Source organism: Lagopus muta, chromosome Z (assembly GCF_023343835.1).
Source record: "Lagopus muta isolate bLagMut1 chromosome Z, bLagMut1 primary, whole genome shotgun sequence".
NCBI lineage: Eukaryota > Metazoa > Chordata > Aves > Galliformes > Phasianidae > Lagopus > Lagopus muta.
In genome coordinates, this window is record NC_064472.1 from 29,952,957 (window position 1) to 29,970,482 (window position 17,526).

The window sequence follows — 17,526 nt, forward strand, 5'->3', positions numbered from 1 at the left end:
TATCTATAATAGATAAATTCTATATACTCAGTAGAAACTGTTCTCTTAAGTACCACTAGGTTAAAGTATGTATTTTCTCATACAATGCCCAGAAATGCTTTGTAAGATTGCTATTAAGAAATGAAGAACTAAAAAAGATAAAAACCTGTTTTTCATTAGAACAGAACTGAAGTATTAGGATGTGAATACATTCTGGTATTTCTTGCCTTCATTCATTCAGAAGAAAATTAAGCACCAGGTAACCCTGAATAAAGTAAATATTAAAAGCATAATCAAATGTTCGTGGTTTTTTTTTTTACATGCTATGACTTTCATTATCCTAATTTAATAAGACTTGCCAATCCCTAGTGGAAAACCACTGTACAAAAACAGAATAAGAGAATGGTTGATGTTGGAAGAGACCTCTAGAAGTCATACACTCCAGTACCCTTGCTCAGGGAGGGAAAGCTACAGCAGAATATTGAGGACCATGTCCAGATAGCTTCAGAAAGCCTCCAAGGACAGAGACTCCCCAGCCTCTCTGAGCAACCTGCTTGAGTACTTTGTTATGCACACAGAACAGGAGTGCTGCCAGGTGTCCAAATGGAACTTCCTGTATTCCAGTTTCTGCCCATTGCCTCTTGTCCTGGTAATGGACATCCCTGACTAAACCTGGCTCAGTTCTCTTTGCAGCTTCCTTTCAGGCATTAATGCATGTCGACAAGAACCCCCCTGAGCCTCTTTTTCTCCAAACTGAACAAGCCTGATATGGTTTTATGATTTTTGGCTATTGGTATTCCCCGTTATAACATCATGTAGTGCACTGGCAGTTAAATAGTTAATGCTCCAGATCTGGGCACCTGTCCAGAAGAGAACTACATACCCCAGAATACTTTTTGTTCAGAGAAGAGATATAACCTCCGGCAAGGTCACGAGACCTTCCCTTTTTCAGCTCTCCTCCCTGCTCTTCGACCCAACTGCACATTTCACCGCAGCATTAAGGTAAGGTCTTTCCACCTTTTTGACAAACTCTCTCACTCATTATATTTGGTTTATTAGCTTCAATTCTAATTGTCATGGAATCATAGAATCATAGAATGGCCTGGATTGAAAAGGACCATGATGATCATCTAGTTTTAACTCCCCTGCTATGTGCCAGGTTACCAACTAGAACAGGCTGCCTAGAGTCACATCCAGCCAGGCCTTGAATGCCTCCAGGGTGGCAGCATCCACAACATCCTTCAGCAACCTGTTCCAGTGTGTCACCACCTTCTGAGTGAAAAACTTCCTCCTAATATCCACCCTAAACCTCCCCTGTCTAAGTTTAAAACCATTCCCCCTTGTCTTGGAATGCTTGTATTCTGATACTATATTTAGTAAATTAGTTTGTTTCTCCTCAGATCATTGTGGCTGTTTTTAATTATTCAGGGTCTCTTGTTTTCTCTTTCCGGAGGCACAGATCTATGGATACCTCCACCCCACTAGTCACAGAACCAGGTCGAACCAGCTGTAAACTGTAAACTCTCAACATTCTTGGTGGAGAATGTGGGCAAAAGCGCTTTATAGCTTTTATAACAAGTATCTCTCATTCTACATTTTTAGAATCTCTTTCTCTCTGCTCTTGGAGAGCTTCTCCTGAACATCTGAAAGACCATGAGAGCTTAAACATATATTTGAGACAGGAATGTTGTGGCTTAGGCAGATCTGAGGAAGCGCAAATGATTTGGGGCCTAGCTAAGACTTATTGGGCCTTATTCAATACTATCCCAGGGAGGGAGAGGGTTTTTGAAATTGAGAGAGAGAGTCTCCATGCTGAAAGAGAGTGTCTCAGAGCTGATAGGGTGAATCTCTAGGTACAGAAATAGTATCCAGGCTGTAAGAGAGAGTTTCGGGGATAGTCTCCAAGCTAAAAGTGAGAGTCTCTGGAATAAAGTACAAAATGAGTAAGACTGTCTCTGTGCTGAGAAGGACAGTTTCCAATCTGAGAGAGAGAATCTCCAATCTGAGAGAAAAGATCTCTGGTCTGAGTGGGATGCCCTCCAGTCTGAGAGGGACATCCTCAAGTTCGGGACACGTTTTGAACTGAGAGAGTTCACAATATTCGGTCTCCAGATTGAACTAAACAATATTCAGGATCATCGAGTCATGCTTGAATCTGAACTAAATACCCTTATCATTGAATGAGACAGATTCCGAGCTTAGCTGGAGGGAGAGAGCATCAGAACTGACCAACCTTATCAACCACAAGAGGCATCAGAATTGATGTCAGTTGCCCTTGTAAGAGGAAGGAAAATGAAACAAATCTCTACTCACTTAGGACAAAAGAAAGAGGAGGAGGAGAAAGTAGAGGAAGTAGACACTGTAAGAGAAGAGGAGGAAAGAGATCCAGGGAAGTAGCACTGAGATCCATGGCATCCAGAGGGAGAGCTGAGACCCCCAGTAAGATCATGGTCACCAATGCCCAGGAGGGTTACAAGAAGTCCTGAAAGAGTAGGAGGTAAGATATTGTTACCATTACTGAGTGATTTCTGAAAATGAATGAAATTCAAGGTCTGAGAAAAGACTTTTCATGCCATCCAAATGAGCCTATTGTCACCCAGATACTTTGATGCTGGGAAAATGTGGCCAACAGTGTGTCACTATATAGTAGAGTATCTTGCCAACTGGGTGGCATTGCTAGGAACTCAGCTACTAACAGTGTAATACCAGAAGTACATGCCAGAATGGGTTCTTCACCCTCTGGAAGCAGATACTGCTAGCCGTAAAAGTAAAATATCCCTTCAAAGATATCTCATGCCTGAGAAAAAGAAATGGACTGACATGGAAAAAGACATCCATTATTTGAGAGAATACATCGTGGAGGAATTGTTACATATTCATTCCTGATGATCCAGACCAAGAATGTGATCCTGAGAGAGTCAGGTGTACATCAAATACGTGGTGTATATTCACAAAGAGTGCACCAGAAAGGTATGCCAGTATATTTGCAGCAAAGTATGGCAGAGGGGAAAGAATACCCCTTATAAATGAACTGACTAATGAACTTCAAGACTTTGAGATACATTTAAGCCCACTATGAGCTTGTGTTTCAGCCACTGTAAAATTAGCTGAAAAACTGGAAAAAATGGAGAACAATTAAGAAGATATAATAGACGAACTGTCTATCGTGCATTATGCTGATGGATCTATGATGGTATCAGATACATCCATTGGGGACCAGAATTTCCAAAACAGACTACTGGAGGGACTGATTGAACTGGTTTCCTCCCAACCTGCAGCCTCCAATGTCTCAGCTATCAAAAGAAGATGTCCTCCTGCTTGAGCAAGAGACAACAGTAACACTATGTCATGTATGGCCTTGTGGCTTTACCTGTGTGACCATGCTTTATCTTTAGACTGACTCATGGATGGTGGCAAATGCCTTATGGGGGTGGTTACAGCAGTGGGAACAAAATAACTGGCAAAGAAGGGGTAAAGCTATTTGGGCTGCCGAACTGTCGAAAGACATTGCCACCCGAATAAAGAATTTGTTTGTAAAGGTGCATCATGTAGATGCTTATGCGCCCAAGAGTCGAGCTACTGAAGAACAACAAAATAGCAATCAGGTAGATTGAGTTGACAAAATTGAGGTGGCTCAAATAGAATTGGAGTGGTAACACAAGAGTGAATTACTTCTAGCTCGGTGGGCCCATGAAACTTCGAGCCATCGAGGAAAAGATGCAACATATAAGTGGGCTAGAGACCGAGGGGTGGACTTAACTATGGATGCTATTGCACAGGTTATTCATGACTGTGACACAAGTGCAGCAATTAAACAAGCCAAAAGAATGATATCTCTGTGGGGGTAGGGTGATGGCAAAAGCATAAATATGGGGAGGTTGATTATATCATTTTGCCACAAACTAGCAGTGGTAAGCGTTATGTGCTTATCATGATGGAAGCGACCACCATCATGGGTGGTTTGAAACATATGCAGTACCCCATGATACCACCAAAAACACCATATTGGGTCTTGAAAAACAAGTCTTGTGGTGATATGGCACTCCAGAAAGAATTGAATTAGGTAATGGGACTCATTTCAAAAGTTCTCTTGTAAATATTTGAGCCAAAGATCCATTGAGTGGATTTATCGTATACCCTATCATGCACCAGCCTCTGGTAAAATTGAATGACACAATGGGTTGTGAAAAACCATGTTGAAAGAAATGGGTGACAGAATATCTAAGCATTGGGAAAAGCATTTGTCAGAAGCCACTTGTTGGTCAACACTCAAGGATCTATGAATCGCAATGGTCCTGCCACCACCCTACATACTATCAAGGGACAGTCTGCAGTCTGTAATTCCATGTATATATACACATAGCTTGTGTGTTCCTGTGTTTAATGCTTGTTAATTATTGTGTTTTTTTGTATATATTAAGCACAATGTAGTAATGTGGAATAAGGGGTTGAATGTTATGGTTTTATGATCTTGGTTATCAATATTCCACACCATAACATCATGTAGTGCACAGGGAGTTAAAGTGTTAATGCTCCAGTTCTGGGCATCTGTCCATAAGAGAAGGAAAACTACACATCCCAGAACACTTTACATTCAGAGAGGAGACATAACCCTGGTAAGGTCACAAGACCTTCCCTTTTTTGGCTCTCGTCCCTGCTGCTCAACCTGACTACACATCACACTTCGGTGTTATGGTGAGGCCTTTCCACCTCTCAGACATATATTTGATTTACTAGCTTCAATTCTGAGTTACTTGTTATTAATTTCAGTTTTGTTTCCTCTACTAATGACTAGATTGCCATGGTTGGAGAGCAACAGAAGGAACGCATGGTATAACTTCATCATGATCTGATATATTTTTACATAAAGAATTCCTCAAACTTTGTTTTTCATTTGAGAGAACTAGATTATCTACCCCAATAGAGGAAAATAAATAAATAAATAAATAAATATGTTGCCATAATAGAAATATGAGAAAAAGCACAGGTTTAGAAGAAAGATGGTTGTTGGATAACCAGTATTATGAACTATAGGACATACCAGAGGAAAAACTGTAAGCAGTATTTATCACAGTTTTATTTACACTTTGTTAGGGCTATTTTTCCCCCCCAAAATTGGATCAGAAATAGGATGGAAAAGGTGCCCTATGTTTATTTAGATCTAATAAAAATGGGGTAATAAAACGTAGTATTCATCCACCTGGAGGTGAAGGAGATCATTAAGAAGCCTTTAGGCCATGGCTGCACAGTGATGTAGATTCAGCTTCGTGTATTTGGTAGATGAGGAAGGAAGAGCCAATCTGCAAACCCTAAAATCCTGTCAGAAACAAGCACTTAATATGAGAACACATGAAGTCACTGAGCGCTCCCTCCAGTTTAATCTCTTCTGCTACCAGAAAGAAGACAAATAGGAGATTAGAAGGGAAAATTAACTTTTTTCAGGTTTCTCAGGTTGTCAGTCCATCCCTAAAATCAGAAGTCACAGAGGTCTGGTAAGATACACCTTAAATCTGTTTCATCGTCAGCTTATGGTCTTCTGTATACACTAAGTATTATAAGCTTAAATATATTTTCTATATTCAGTAGTATTTGAAGACTTCTATGATATTTTTCCTTGTCAGCAGTAAAACCTACAGGATTATTATTATGATTAAAGTATATAGACGTGAATAAATAAAAAGGGGTCTGCAATGATTTAAAAATATACATGTATGTAAAAAGAAGCAAAATGTTTCCTAGTTTCCTAATCACCTTTACTCTAGAAAATGAGCATGCTTTCAGATGTATGAGAATAGAAAACATACCTTTGAGTTTAACATCTATGAAGAACTCAGAAGAAACATGATTTGGAGGAAAGACAAAAAGAAAACTCTGTAGAATTTAGAAAACTATGACAAAAACAAACAAACAAACAAACAAAACTCCAAATAAGCTGAAAAAACTAAATAATGAATTAATCCTTTCCAAGAGCATCAAAATCAACTGGCAGACTGTTAGAGAGAACTGTATCCCACAACCAAAGGTAATATTTCAAACTCATTTTCTGAATTTTGTTGACATTTCTTACGGATTACTGAAGATGATGCATATCTCTGTAGCTTTTTGTTTTTCTGTGTACTTAGCATTCTAATAAGATCTTCTATAAAAAATTATAAGCACAAGCAGAGTAATGAAGTAATCATGGGGAAAGGGAAAGTCCTGACAATGACTTTGGTTATGTTATGGCTTTTTGTGCTGACAGATATAGCCGAGGTATCAGACACTGCTGTAGCACAAATGCAACCCAGAAGCAGCCTTCAGATAGCAGAACGTATGAGAGATGATGACATGGCAGCTTCACATTGCCTTGGTTCCCTTTATGTTCCCTCTCTTCTAATGTTCTTAGAAAAGGAAGCAGTACAAACAGCAACAAATCTTCCATGAAGAATGCCTGTCTTCATCAGACTCCTGCTTGTGAGTTTCAACAGATATTCTCAGATCCTTCCCTTGTAAACCTTCATATATTTTATGAAGAGATATTGGCAGGTGAAGTCACAGAATCACAGCATTCTTCGGCTTGGATGGGACAAAGAAGATCATCTTCTACTAATTACTTTGCCATAGGTATAGATTTCTTTCATTAGACCAGATCGCCCAAAGTTCCATCTAGCCTTGCCATGAACACTCTGGGAGAGGTAACATCCATAGTTTCTAGAGGTAGCCTGTTACAATGCCTCAGCAAACTCATAGTGAAGAATTTCCTCCTTATATCTATCCTCTTTTATTTTAAGGCTGTTACATCTTGTCTACATTCTTTGAAAAAAAATCCCTCCAGTACTTTTCTGTATGCTCCCATTTAAATAATGAAAGTCACTACAGTATATCTTCTTTATTTAAAAAATGGAAAAAAAGAAAGAAAGGCAAAGAGTGTAACATATCCATTCGTCTCTCTGGCTCTGTCTTAGCTTAACATGAATTCTTTAATAATTACAATATACAGTCTGGGTTTCATTCATGAAATTCGTCACTACATGAACAAGTTTTTCCTAACTTTCTTTCAAGATGAAGCCACTTGAAGAAGTTTATCTTGAACATAATAAGCACTGTTTGCTCATCCTACTGCCTAAACCTATCTTGATATTTCAAGAAAGAAAAGATACATCCAATGCAAGAAAACCTTCCCAAAGTGCACAAAAATACAAGGTAGGCTGCTTAACCATCATTAAATCTTGTTCCTTATACATAGTGCTTCAACTTCACAAACAACTGGTTACCTAAAAAAGATTCTTTGTTATTCAATCATTTTCCATATATACACTACCTGTAAAATTAATAAAAATGTTAGGATCTTATGCTTTTTTGGTATTAGTGGAAATTATCTGAAAATGTTTTATGTGTTTTGGAAGCAAGAAGAATAAGTTACATTATGAAACAAAACATTTCTGATCCACAATATGCCTCTGTATTACTATTTACAGAAAGGTGGTATCCAGTCTTCACTGGAATTTTTCCATGAACCTTCAGAGATTTCCATTCTAAACCTCAATTTCTGCACCACACCTTGATTATAATTTATTTGTAAGGTGGTTTTTTTTTGCTTTTTTTTCTTCTTCTGCTGGTGTTCGGCTATTAGTTTGATAAACAGAAGAACATAAAATATGCAGGATATATTTTACTATATAGCTAATATAGCCACATATATTCTCTACGTAGAGAAGAGGGTGATTTATACTGAAAGAAAAAAGTGGTTTACAGTGTAAGAATATCTGAGAATAAAATTCTACTCTGAAATTCAGAAATAACAGCCACTGAAGATTGGTATCTACCGATGAGAGTAGCAGTTTATTAATCATTTGTCATGTAACACTGACATGCTGGATGTTGATTTCTGTTCAGTTACACAGTGAAATGTTATCCATTTTGTTGCTACAGGAGTTATCTACACTCTGTTGAAAGCAGTTGCAGACTTAAATAGGCTTTGAAGCTTTTTTCTCAATGTGAGTTACTTCTTTTCTCCCTCCATTTCCTCATTATCAATTCAATGATTCAACAAAAGCCTAAACTTGATCTCCAAGCACACCAAACAAATAACACATTTCTGATCAGATACATACTGATAAGGACTGATAGAGGTATCAGTAGTCAAAGGATAAATCATAATACAAAAAGTACTTAGTCTCAATATGGCAGGAGGGAAAAACAAAGAGAAGAAGATATTTATATCATAGAAATTTTTTGTAAGCAAAGCCTTCTGTAATTTTTCAATGCACAGATACGACAACTAGAAAGAGATGGAAGAAAGAGGTTGTACTTGAAAAAATAGTTGACTACAGAAATCATAGTATTTCTGTTTTACATATACCCAGAACTGTCTGTTCTAGCAAGTAATGTTTCCTTTTCTTCCCTTTCAGTTCATTTTAATTTTGAAATGAGATTTAAAATGTCATAGAATCACAGAATTATACATTGATTTGTGTTGAAAGGGACCTTTAAGATCATCTTGCTCCAACGCCCCCGCTGTAGTCAGGGGCACCTCCCTCTAGATCATGCTGCTCAAAGTCCTATCCAGCCTGGTCTTAGAATCGTACAGGTTGGAAAAGGCTTTAAAGATCATCGAGTCTGATCATACTACCGTAACCACAACTTCACTGGGCAGCCTGTTCCAGTGTCTCACCACGCTCACAGTATTTCTTCCTAACATCTAGTCTAAATCTACCCTTGTCTAGTTTAAAAAACCATTTTCCCCTTTCCTGTCACTACTTGCCCTTATAAAAAGTTCCTCCCCATCTTTCCTGTAGGCCCCCTTCAGTCACTGAAAGGCCGATTTAAGGTCTCCTGGGAGCCTTCTCTTCTCCAGACTGAAAAGCCACAGATCTTTCAGACTATCCTTCCAAAGGAGGTTCTCCAGCCCTCTAATCATCTTTGTGGCCCTTCTCTGGACCTGCTCCAAAACACCATGTCCTTCTTGTGTTGGGGGCTCCAGAAGAGTGCTCCAGATGCAGTACTCCAGTTGAGATCTCAAAAGAGCAGAGTAGAGGGGAAGAATCACCTGCTGGTCACACTTTTTTTGATGCAGCTAATTAATTTGATTCAGATTCTAAATTAATTTGATTCAGAACGGCAACATTACTTTAGAATTCTGTATAAGAAGTTGAATTTGATACATAACAAAACATGAGAAATCTCATTCAGTCCATTTAGTAAATTACTCAGATTATAAAATAAAGTCTGAACTGTAAAAAACTCAAATTATGTCAGATTAGCCCATTCTCCCTTTCATCTTTATACTTCAGTGTAACAAAATGAACTGAGTGGAAGTGACAATCTGATTAACAGAAACAGGAGGCTTTTTTAGAAGAAAAAAATTGCATAAATCTTTACAGAAAATCACCAGTAGAAAATTCTTGCTGAATGACATGAGACTTAGTGTCTCTGAGTTTACATTGTTACTTTGTGCTCTCTACTGTATTTATTAAAATTACTAATTATTTCTAATTGGAATTCAGCATGTTTCTATTACTGTTGCTGTTCTATTACTTTTACTACTACTATTTTTGCTAATTATTAAATACTTGTTGTGAACTTAGTTGTATGTTTATTTAAATGGCATACGAGTGATTCTCTTCAATACAAACTCTAAAAAATTCTAAAATATTCATGTCAGATTGACTGACTGGTCTTTCTGACCAAATATATATGTAAATACGATAACTAGAGCTCTTTGAAAGTGAGGCTCTGTATCTTTTCCCCATCTCTGTTTATGAAGAAAATTGTGTATATTGTGTATCCAGAATTCCGAAGGGATTAGAAAAAAATCTTGTTCTTCCCTCATTAATTTTTTTCTGTTATATATCTATGCAGTTTTTACAGAGTATGAAACTTCAGGAAAAGAAATAAACCAAAACAAAACAGAAAAAAAAAAAAAAAAACCCCACAAAAATCAACCAACCAACAACAACAAAAAAACCTCTTCCACAGGATGCACACAAAAGAATATGAAAGAGCATTTCCATGAAGGACAATAGAATTTTTATCTTGCTATTGCTGCAGAGAGAATTCCATTAATTATTAAGAGAAATTTTGTGTCGATGGCATATTTTCATATACTTCCTAAAAGAACTTCAGGTAGTCAATTATAACTGTATTAAAAAAAAATAATTAAAAAAAAAAAAAAAAAGTTTTTTCTTCTACTATTGTTATGGTTCTATGTTTTTTTTTTGTTGTTGTTGTTTGTTTTGTTTTGTTTGTTTTTTGGGTTTCAGTATTCCACATCAAAACATCATGTAGTGTACGGGGCATTAAAGTGTCACTGCCCCAATTCCAAGTACTTATCCCTGTACATTACAGCAGTCACGGGATCTGGCCCTTCCGGGTGGGGGGGGCGCTCTCTTGCTGCCTTGCAGTGGGTGCTGGAGGGTGCTTTCCAAGCCGTTCCAAGCTTTTCAGGTTTGACTCGGTCCCAGGAACTCTCTCTCTCATCTTGTCTGATTTATTAATCTCAATTTCAATTAAATTGTATTATATTTTGTTATCTTGTATTCCGGTATTATAGTAAAATAAGTTTTCCTCCATATATTGTTGCCACTGTTTTTTTCCTCCCTTCCTTCCTTCTTATTTTTGTGTGACTGGGGTGAGGGGGGAGGGCAGAGGCCTGTTGCCCCCAGTCACGGACGTAAATTGATCTAGCCAACTCTGTGACAACTATTTCACCAGATTTAACATGGATTGTCACGCATGTAATTTTTTTTTTTTAAAGCTACAGATAAAATGGACTTTATTCTAAAATATAATTTTGTGGTAGTAAACGTAATTGTGAGGAAAAAAGAAGATTTACTATGATGAGTATATTATCAAGTAACATATAGAAAGTACAGCAAGTTTAATTTGTAATGATAAAAAAGTGACTTTTCTAAGATTAGTCTATTCAGACAGAGCATAGCCAGGCAAACAGAAGAAAGAGGAAAATCTGTTTGTAGAAATATGGAGAGCAAAGCTGTTAATTTCAAATTTTATGATTTTCTGGTAGATGAAAGTACTGATGCTAAAGGTATGGCTCAACTTGTCATTTTTAATAGACATAAAATTATAATGAATAGAGTGTCATTGAAGAAACAGCTTTTTTGGTGCCATTAAAAGACACAATTACATCTCTTGATTTGCATGAAACATAAAAAACTACACTCACGCCATTTTCTTTAATCTCTATCAACACATCTGGTAAAGCTGTTGCTCTGGTGTTGGTTGATAAAAAAAAGAGGTATTTATAAAATTCATAGAATCATAGAATGGTCTGGGTTGAAATGGATCTCAAAGATCATCTAGATTCAACCCCTCTGCTGTGGACAGGGTTGCCAACCACTAGACCAGGCTGTCCAGAGCCACATCCAGACTGACCTTGAATGCCTCCAGAAAGTAAGAGTCCACAACCTCTCTTGGCAACCTGTTCCAGTGTGTCACTACTGTCTGCGTGAAAATTAATAGATGATGATGTAATTGAAGCCAGAACCTCAATTTTCATGAAATATCACTAAATATTACTGAAATATCACTGAAATATTACTGTCATGGTCTTGTGACTTTTTTGTTGTTGTATTATACACCATAACATCATGTAAAGCATTGAGAGTTAAAAGTTAATGTTCTGGTTCATTGGACCACTGCTTCTGGGTGCTTGGTTCTTAGTGGGAGACTGGGGGGGGGGCTGCATTCCCCAAAGGACTTCACACCCAGAGGAAGAGAGATGGAGGTCCTAGCAGGTCGGGAGCTTCTCTCTTTGTTCACTGTCAAGGAGCACATGGTCCCCATCTTGTTTTTTGCCTGCAGCTTTAGAGTAGGCCTTTGGCTTGGACACTCTCTGTCATTTTGTTTGATTTGTTGGCCTCATTCCCAATTGTATTATGTTATATTGAGTTATCTTGCACTCTGATACCTTATTTAGTAAAAGAATATTCCTCCTCAGATGATTTCTTCTATTCTGTTTTTAGACCCATCTACTATCTCCCTACCATTCTTTTTTTCCCTTTTCCAGGGTGTGGGTCCACAAGTCCCCTGCCTCATTAGTAATGGGACCGGCCCATTGACTTTTTTTTTTCTCTCTCTTTCTTTCTTTTCCAGGACAGTGGGCCTGTCGGCCTACTGTCCCCTGTCATGGACACAGATCTAGAGGTAACTCAATGACAATCACACATCAGGAAAATTTATATTTTTTAAATAAATAGAAGAAGTTTTAATATTCTATTCTTCTATTTAAATAAATAGAAGAAAAAGCAGTTTTAAAAAAGTAATAATGTCATGCGAAGTATAATCAAAGCTGTGAATTTCATAAAGTCCAAAGGACTGAATCCTTGACAATTTCGGCAATTCATTATAAGTATGTATGCTGATTATGGTGATGCCATTTACTTTTTTGAAGTAAGGTGGCTAAGCTAGCATAAAATGCTAAAAAGATTTCATGATTCATGGAATTAAAAGGAAAATTTGTGCCGGGTTAAAAATGTCTCTTAGATTTAGCATTTTTTGGTGCATTTGACCATTCATTTAAATGAATTCCTTCATTTAAATGAATCCCTTCAAGGTGAAAATCAATTGCTCCGTGCTATTTCAAACTACTAACAGCTTCCAAAACCACTTAAATTATGACAAGCTAAAATTATAGTGAATAAATGCATGTATTTTGATATATTATTATATAATGCAAGAAGAGCGTAACTTCTTCAAAAATCTATGAGGGACAACTTAGGAACTCGTGAACAATTGCAACCACTTATGTCAAACCAGACTGATGCAAAAACAAGGTGAAATATTCCACTAGCTTATGTTTTTGTTGCTCTCCATTGTTATGTTTTTTATATATATATATACTTGTTTATAAGTATTGTTATTTGTGTGCATTAACTATATTATATATTTTATATGTGGCCCAAGACAATTTCTCTTCACTTAATGTGGACCTGGCAAGCCAAAAGATTGGACATGCATTATTTAAATAATGCTACTGGATAAACTTATTTAAAAAATAATGCTTATATAGTAGCATTTCATTGTAATTTCTTTCTTGATTGACTCCATTTAGTTTTAATAAATCCTTGTCTTCTGGTATTTACAACAATGTAATGTAATGCAAGACAGTCTAGTCTCTTTCTTCCCATAAAATCTGTAGGTAAGTTTTATGGTGCAATTATTGCTGGTTGAAAACTATTCAAAAAGCCTTTTATATATCATATCAGTCTGTAAAATTCTGATGCATCTCTAGCTTAAAATAAAAATAAATTTACTCTCACTGTAACATTCACCTGAAAAATCTGTCTTTTAGTTAAAGCTCACTTTCTCTCTGGAAATAATAATATTCTCAAGGGATGCAATGGCATTCTTAGAGGTGCAAATCAAGACAGTATAAAATTTTTCTGATGATGATTTTCCACAGATTGTCACTGTAGAATTTTTAATCAATATTTTTTGAATACGTACACTAGAAAACTTAGGCAGTTTTCAGTATAGAAGTCTTTCTCTTTTAATTTAATATGAAGTATGAGAATATTTTATTCATGGGAAAAATATATTATCTGTTTGGTTGCTTGTCTGTTTTATCTATTTTTGTAGATCAGACTATTTTCTTCCAGAAAAGTCACTTTTTTTAACTACCAGTCCTTAGAAATAGCAAGCTGAGCATCCAATAAAACTGAGGTTCACATATCATGCTAAATTCCTTTCTTGACACTACTTTCACTGACATAAAACTATTGAAAATGTAACAAAGATAAATCTGAACAGCTATCAAAATATTTTTAGTTTCTTAGCATCCCAGGGTGAAAACAAATCTTTCAAAGAAAATTATGATGGAATGGGAAGGTAATTATAAAGACTTTCTTATTTTAATTATTTTTCTTTTTCAGAAACAAATAAATATTTGGCAGCAGAAGATGGCATGGACATGTCTTTGACATAAGCTGAAGCAAGTTCTAAGTATTATTCTTCCAGTAACAAAATCATTGTCCTTCATTTTTTCTATATATATATTTTAAGCTTTCTCATGATAAAAACTGATCAAATCATTAAGAAAAATTGGAAGCAATAACCTATTAAGTTATCTTTTAATAAATACATATTGTTAGTGTTTTTAAACATAGTAAGATGCACAAAATGTGTACTGTTGTCATAAAAGTGCCAATATTACTTAGATTTATCCATGACAATTATTTTTTATGTATTTATTATAAACCAGGCATGCTACAAGTCTTTATAAAATTCTATCGGAAAAAAAAAAGTACAATATTGCACTTCAACGTGATCCGGAACTCACAAACATTTTCAACACTTCACTAACTGCCTGTATCATTGAAGACTCGGTTTGAACTGTCTACATCATATTTATTTGGAGAGAAAAAAAAAAAATAAAAAACAAGAAAACTATAAAAAAACTGCAGGTTACGAGTAGCATTGCAGAGAATCCCACAACTAGTTTACATCATTTGAACAAGAAATGAATTATACTAATTTTTTTTCTACTTTGAACAGCTAGGAAAGTTTATGGTATTGGAAATGAATAGTTTTCTACATCAAACTCCTGCCAGATTTTCATTGTTCCACATAAGGTAAAATTAAGTGATCCAATACAAATGGAATATAGAGCTTCTTTTCTACTGGATTTTCCCATTAAAAAGTTCATTTCTGTCATTTCTAATACGTTGTCTTTTTTAAAAAAATTCATTTGCATAATTTTTATTTATGATAATTATCAGTTAACCAATGTGATAATCTTGGTTGTCTCCTACATTCATAAATACAAAATGTTCTTTAAGCTGTCTTTGGTATGCTGACTTCCCACATTACAAGCTACTATTGATTTTGTTTTTCTTCAAAAATAAAGCTTATTGTATATGATACACGTAGATACTTCCATTTATTTTAATAGCATCATAAGGCAGAAATTAATCAACACAAATTCAATATCAAGTAGCACATTATTGTCATAAGAATTCTCTATTGACTTCAATGCATTATTGTAAAACTCTTAGTGTTTCCTCAACTATTAGATATTTATAAACTTACAAAAGGCAGACATTCATATAGGTAAGAATTCTGAAAATACTAGGTCTTACCACTACAAGAATTTCCATGTTTAGAGGATCTTTACAAGAATTTGAGTAAGCTATGTGTTCCTGTACACACTCATATCTAGAAAACAGTAAATATGAGAGATCTGGAATTTAAACTAGATTATAGACTTACAATTGACAACTCAAAATCACATGCAGGTGTATAGGAGCCTTCAGAGAAGCCCCTACAAGTGCAGTGTAGAGCATGTGAGACAGCAATACTCCACTCCTCAGTGAATATGAGTTTAAATGCAAGAAAGAGTTTCATGGAAAAATGAAAGAACAGGGTTAGAAACGAAGTGACAAAATGCCCAAATAATGGGGAAAACTATTCTCTTTGAATGTTCAAAATTGATACTACAAAGTTCTGGAGTTTAGGCTTCTGAAATACAAATACAGTTTAAAGTTTAAAGGTTTTAACCCATTTTTAGAAAGTGTCGTAGTAAAACATAACATTATTTCTGCTGGTTTTTTTTCTTTTTTGTTTGTTTGTTTTTTAACTACTATTTTCACATGAACAGTGGAATCACAAAATAAAACTGTCAGACTATACTCCTGGGTTTAGGTTTCCATTATCTAGGAACATTGTTTGTTGCCCATATATAAACTGTGCTTGACAGCTATATGTGTTATGCAAATAAAGTTTCTTTATGAGTTTTATTTTGATTGTACACTACTCCTATTCTCTCCTGTTATAGGAAAATCATGTGACTTTATTCTACCTAATACTATGAAAGAACATTAAAGCACAGGAAAATATTTTGGTTCTTTGGTTAAGTTTATCTTAGTAGCTTTATTATATCACATTTAAATTATTTTTAACAACATACTAAATTTCAACATACTTCAAATGACATCACATTAAACATAGGTTTTCTCAAAAGTCTTTGTGCATGGAAAAAAAAAAAAAAAAAAAAAAAAAGAAACAGAGATTTCCAATGATCTTAGTTTTCTGTCTGAAACATATCCAACTTGCGTTTCATTTCTAAAGACTGTCATATTAAAGTTCTGTTAAGAGGAAATATTTTGATTAAACCCTTCACGTGATAAGAAGTTTTAATTCCTACTGTTCCTGTCCCTTATTAATTTTGAAGCTACAGTTGCTTATAAGAGATTCAACATAAAAAATTATTGCTTATGCTTGAAGAAACTATCATTTTAACAGTCACTCAACTTCTTGACTGATGTTATCTCTTTCCCTTTGAAATAGTCTGCTCCAGACTATGTTGTTAGTAGTCCCAAAATGCAACATTATTAAGTTTCCGAAGTGTAGCACTGAAGAAATTCAGCAAAAGAAACAAGAAAAAAAAAAAGAAAAAAAAGAAAAAAAGAGAAAAAGAAACAAACAAACAAAAAAACAACGAACAATAAATGCTTGTAGATATATGTAGGTACAGAAATAACTTTTTCATCACATTCTCTTGGAAGGAAAAAAACAAACAAGCAAGCAAATGAACAAACAAAAAGCAACTAAGAATTAATAACTAATATTTCCAGACTAGTTACCTCTCTATATTATTTTTTGATCCAGGAATCACAGTAATATGTTGTAATGTAATTCTTCCTGTAAACGTTCAAGATCATGGAAAAGAAATGGCAAAAATAGTCACTTACCCTCAGATTAGAGGATTGGAATTCGTTCAAAATTTCTCTATCCTGAGATCTGAAAAATACAGAACAAAAACCTATCAACATTGGCAATAAATGGCTGGATATTGGATATATGATAAAAAATTAGAAACCTGATATTTCAATACATCAAATAATTAACATACACATATATTATAGGAAAATCAATACGTTTAAAACATTAAATAGCTTTGGGTGAAGCATTCTGTACATCAGAACCTAAACTTTAATGCGTAATCATTTCAGGTACACACAAACACGCACATGCACATTATCATCACTACTACTCCTCACCAGTGTTCTGAGGAAAAAATTAATTAACTCTACCTTAGCTGAGAATCTGTGAATTTTCATGGTGCTTGATGTGTGTCACTGATAACTGTATACAAGGAGTTGAGTGCACACTAGAGCTGTTCAAAGTTTGCTTGGGAATTTTTTTGAGAGTAAGTAGAGAATAAGCACTTCTTTTGAGTAACAAATTATTTAAGTGCTAAGACGATCAAAAAAAAAACAACAAAAAAAACTCCTTTAGACTACATTATAACAATGTGGCTCCAGGTATGAAATAAAAATAAGTTAATCATAGAGAAAATGTATGACAAGTATCAGTGCTTTGTGAAAACTGATGAATGTGCATTGGTGTGAAAGTATTGAATGGGGGTGGATGTTTATAAATCTGGGTATGTGAAAATTCAGTTTCTTCTTTATAAGCAGAGGAAGAAAGATTTGTACAGTACAACTCCTCTATAAGCATCAAATATAAATGATTCACCATTGAATTAAAATTCATTTCATGGGACTGGATGTAATTCTTTGTAATTATTAAGATTTGTTAAATTTATCA

At 35.3% G+C, this 17,526-nt stretch overlaps 1 protein-coding gene across 9 annotated transcripts in view; it reads right to left on the minus strand.

Moving 5' to 3' along the window:
- PTPRD (protein tyrosine phosphatase receptor type D) overlaps positions 1 to 17,526 on the minus strand; it is a 1,217,200-nt gene that overhangs the window by 683,740 nt on the left and 515,934 nt on the right. For all 9 annotated transcript variants that reach the window (XM_048930990.1, XM_048930989.1, XM_048930988.1 and 6 more), the window contains exon 6: positions 16,668 to 16,716. The gene's annotated coding sequence lies outside the window, so the exon portion shown is untranslated. The remainder of the gene's footprint in view (positions 1 to 16,667; positions 16,717 to 17,526) is intronic.